Raw genomic sequence first — 5,190 nt, forward strand, 5'->3', positions numbered from 1 at the left:
GAGCAGTGGCGTTGCCTCTGGATGAACAGGACCCCGTGGTGTGGAGGGCTGGATGAATAGTAGATGATGGAGGGGTGCCCATGGAGGGGTGGTTGAACAGGACCCCGTGGTGTGGAGGGCTGGATGAACAGTAGACGGTGGAGGGGTGCCCGTGGAGGGGTGGTTGAACAGTAGCCGGTGGAGTAGCGCGCGGTGGAGGCTGGATGAACAGGAGCCCGTGGAGGCTGGAGGAGGTCGACGGTAGCCCGTGGAGGCTGGAGGAGGTCGATGGTGGAGATGAACAGTATCTCGTGGAGTCCCGTTTTGCGGTACGCCACACCCCTCCCGATGAACAGGACCCCCGTTTCAACCGTAGGAGGTCCGTTTCATCCGTTTTGTGATACGCCACACCCCTCCCGATCAACAGGACCCCCGTTTCGACCATAGGAGGTCCGTTTCGTCCGTTTTGCGGTACACCACACCCCTCCCGATCAACAGGACCCCCGTTTCGACCATAGGAGGTCCGTTTCCTTCATTTTGCGGTACGCCACACCCCTCCCGATCAACAGGACCCCGTTCCGAACGTTGGAGGTCCGTTTCCTCCGTTTTGTGGTACGCCAGGCCTCGTTTCCATCGCCTGTTCCGTCCAAACCCTCCCGATGAACACGACCACGCATTCCGTTCCGACCCAGCCAGTTGGCTCCCATGCGTTCCGCTGCCTCCCGATGAACACGACGCATTCCGTTGCCTCCCCATGAACACGAGCATTCCGTTGCCTCCCCATGAACACGACGCATTCTGTTGCCTCCCCATGAACACAACGACGACGCTGTTTCTCCGTTCCGACCCAGCCATGTACACGAGCCCTGGCCATACGTATGCGCGAGTAGGTGTTCGAGACCCCGCCCGTATGTACACATACGTGGCCGTATTTTCTTTCTTGCACCCTGGCCGCTGTACATACATGTACATGCTACGTGTGCGCCTCTACTACGACACGTGTGCGCCTCTACATCCACCAGTATATATGTATGTACACGTTCGCGACCAGAATGACAACGCTACGTACGCTTCGACCAGGTGGGTCCCGACTGTCAGGCACTTCCTTGCGTGCGAAGATGTAGCTGGTGGGTCCTAGCAGTCAGGGGTAAATGTTTTTTTGCGAAATACAGTGGCCCGTCCGGTGGGTCCCCGCTGTCAGGTGAAGGAATAATTATTTTGCACGTAATAAGGAGGTACTTCCTTGCTGCGGCCGTGGACCCAGCTATCAGCCTCTCCACGTACAGTCCACGTCCGATGGAAGCCTTCCTTGACCACGTTGACCACGCCGCACTGAGAGCACCAGGGCGGTGGACGGCGGCGAGGCCTAGGAAGGGGACAATGCGGAGCCGGGGAAGACGCGGCACTGGATGCCCACTCGTAGAGGAGTACGAGGGTTCACTGGTTCGCTGCGGTGTGAGGCTGCCGTCGCCGCAGAATAACAGGGGGTGTGGGTGAGTAGAGGGATGGCCTGGCCAGCGGCGGGAGTAGTAGGGGCGGTGAGGCCTCCGCCGCATTGCAGCCGGCCACGGGAGGCAGGAGCACAAGGCACGACCGGTGCTGGTTTGGGCTGCTGGAGCAAGAAGACCAGAGGTTGAAGAAGCACTACGGCTGTTGGAAGGACATCGTACGGTCACTGGAGCTAGAATCATGCATATTGACTAAGTTGACAAAGCCCTCCGTCCCTGTCAACTTAGTAGGCCCACAAGTCAGCCTGCCACTATACTGGGTCCCAGCTAACAGGGGGAGTATTCATTTTTTTTGTGCGTAATAAGGAGGCACTTCCTTGCGTGCGAAGATATAGATGGTGGGTCCGAGCTGTCAGCGGCGGTGACGTTTTTTTCGCGAAATATAGAGGCCCTTTCGGTGGGTCCCTGATGTCAGGTGGAGGAATCATTATTTTGCGCGTAATAAGGAGGCATTTCCTTGTGTGTGGCTGTGGACCCAGTTGTCGGCCTCTCCACGTACAGTCCACTTCAGATGCATGTCGGTCGTTGACCACGTTGACCAGGCCACGCCGAGAGCACCAGGGCGGTGGACGACGGTGAGGCCTAGGAAGGGAACGACACGGAGGCAGGGAAGACTCGGCAGTTGTTTCCCAGGCGGAGGGGAGTACGACTATACGAGGGTTTACTGGTTCGTCTGCCGTCGCGGGAGAATAACATCAAGTGTGGGTGAGTAGAGGGATGGCTAGGCCAGCGATGGGAGTACGGTGGGGTGGTGAGGCCTGCGAGCAGCAGAGCCGGCCGCAGGGAGGAGGGAGCAGGCAGTCCCGTCGGCGCTTGTTTGAGCGGCTGGAGCAGGAAGAGCAAAGATTGAAGAAGCACGGCGGCCGTTGGATGGCCATCCAACAGTCACTGCTTGTGCGTCAACCTTTTTTAGGAAAGCCTCAAATCTATGGAAAATAGCATACAACCCATCTGCCATTATTTCTAATAATTTACAGCCCATTTGCTAATTATTAAGGTTTTTTTGGAGCCCATATTCTTTTTGTTAGCATTACAACCCATATTGTGGCCATGGTTAAAAATTATATGAAATTTTGCATATTTCGGTGCGGTCCGAACTGTTTTTAATCTCACAATTTCGACTCACGTTCAAACTGATTTTAAAAATAAATGTATATCAATATAAAATCCAACAAATTCTCCACGCATAAAAATTAATGTAATTTAAAATCTCAAAATGAAAAATATATATTTTAAACTAATTGCCGGTTTGATGTGTTTTAAAAATGTACAGCCCATTTCTCATTACTGATGGGCCATTTTCTCAACCAGCCGAATGAAAGCTCTCCTCGTCTTGCAAGATTTGCAGCCCAACAGGCCTGACAAAGTGACTTACTTGGCAAATCACAAAAAACCTGGGTTGTGGCCGTGGACCCAGCTGTCAGCCTCTCCACGTACAATACTCTTCCGATGGAATATCTTTGACCACGCCGCGATGAGAGCACCAAGGAGGTGGACGACGGTGAGGCCTAGGAAGGGGATGACGCGGAGCCGGGGAAGACGCGGCAGTGGATGCCCACGTGGAGAGGAGTACAAGGGTTCACTGGTTCGGCTGCGGTGTGAGGCTGCCATCGCCGTAGGGCCTGGCTAGCGATGGGAGTAGTAGGGGGCGATGAGGCCTCAACGGCAGCACAACCGGCCACTGGAGGCAGGAGCGGGCGGTCTCCCCGGCATTGGTTTGGGCGGCTGGTGCAAGAAGAGCAACGATTGAAGAAGCAGCAGGACCGTTCGATTCAAATCCAACAGTTACTGCTGCTAGAATCGTTTGTTGACTAAGTTGACAAGCCCTGCGTACGCGTCAACTTAGTAGGCCCACAGGTCAGCCTCCCAACTGGTGCGCCCCAGATGTCAGTGGGAGGAATCATTTTTTTCGCGTAATAAGGAGGCAGTTGATTGCGTGCAGCCAGGCCAGCGGAGGGAGTAGGGTGGGCCGGGGAAGCCTACGCGGCATCATAGCGGGCCACAAGAGGAGGGAGCATGCAGTCCCACTGGCGCTAGTTTAGGCGGCTGGAGCAGGAAGATCAGAGATTGAAGAAGCACGTCGGCCATTGGATGGACATCCAACAGTCACTGCTGCTAGAATTGTGTGTTCACTGACAAAGCCTTGCGTAAACAAGTCAGCCTCGAAATCTGTGGTGTGTACAGCCCATTTGCTATTATTTTTATAATTTTTACTCATTTTCTAATTCATATGAAATTCATTGCAACCCGTTTTCCATTTTTAGAATTGCTGGCCATTTTCTGGTCAGTACCAGGGTCAAAAAATTAACTAAATATGTGGGAAATTTTGAAAATTCGCATTTTTTCCCGGGGAACGAAATATTCTTAATCCAAAAATTAATAGCCATACTAAAACAAATTTAAAAATAAATTAGTACTATGTCATGTTAAATCCAATGAAATACATATAAGATATCAGTGAAGAACAAAAACAAAAAAAGAAACTTATATCCCATTTGCTATAATTTTTTTTGGAATTTTCAACCCCTTTTGATATTACTTTTAACAAACATTGACCATACTCTTAAGCCAGGCCGGAATGCATCCCTCCTCGTCTTGAAAGATTTGTAGCCCAGTAATTCGGAGAAAACAAATAGGCCTAGCTTGAGTATTCTTCAAAAAGAAATACTGGGCTACCTATTTTCCCAAAGAACTGGTGCATGGCATTTAGCTTTATTTATTTACTTACTTATTTATGTTTAGGGGACCATGAGCATGTACCTGGGCCGGATTCATGTGAGAGACTCCCTTCCAGTTAAATATGGGCTTCTCTATTGGGCCTTCATCAGTGGGCTGCATGTTATCAACAAGTGGAAAATGTGTTCCGTACGAAAACTAGTATGCGCTACGTACGGTACGGGGCACTAAAGGATCGAACCGTGCAACGACTTCCAAAACATTGTGTTTTCCGTTCTAACAACACATTTATTCAACCAACAGACGAAATATACTACTGATTGTACATTGAAAACAGCAGCAGCAGCAACTAGGGCTGGGGGTGCAACAGAAGCAGTAAGCAGGCCAGAAGAGTGAAGACGCAGCTCTCTCTTCCAAACCAAACATCAGCCATCATCACAAAAGGGCTACCAAAAAAGAACAAGTGTATGCATTAAACTAAATAAAGGTCCTACTACACCAAGTGTACGCATCTAACTAACTGGCTCAGTTAGACGTTACTATTTATTAAGCTGTGGAGATTGGCTGACGGCTTGAACCAGATGGGTGCCTGACGGGGGAAACTCCAGCCGGCAGGTCGAAGTCTGATACTTGCGACCCTCTCTCCTACTTTGGGCTGCAAAGCGTGGCGGCGCATATCAGGGTATGGTGCATGCAGAGACGCATGGTACGCTGTGTACACATAGTTTTGCCTGATGAACAAAACGCGCTGCCATCATGATCCTTGCCGTCGGTTATCTCCTGGTTAACCGGATAATTCAGTATGACAAACAGAGAGTGTGTACCAAGGCTACTTACCAGCCTCCAGTCAAAAATTCCTAAAGGCCCAGAGAAGCTGGGATCCTGCTCAAAGACCTTGCAGTCACTATGATTGTATTCCGCGAAACAACATGTTCGGTACGTGCGAACGATCATCAATCTTTCACCGTCGTTGATCGAGCCAGGAACCACCTGCAACTGCCATGCCGCTTTTCTTTGGAAGGTTCTG

Source organism: Triticum dicoccoides, chromosome 5A, assembly GCF_002162155.2.
Source record: "Triticum dicoccoides isolate Atlit2015 ecotype Zavitan chromosome 5A, WEW_v2.0, whole genome shotgun sequence".
NCBI lineage: Eukaryota > Viridiplantae > Streptophyta > Magnoliopsida > Poales > Poaceae > Triticum > Triticum dicoccoides.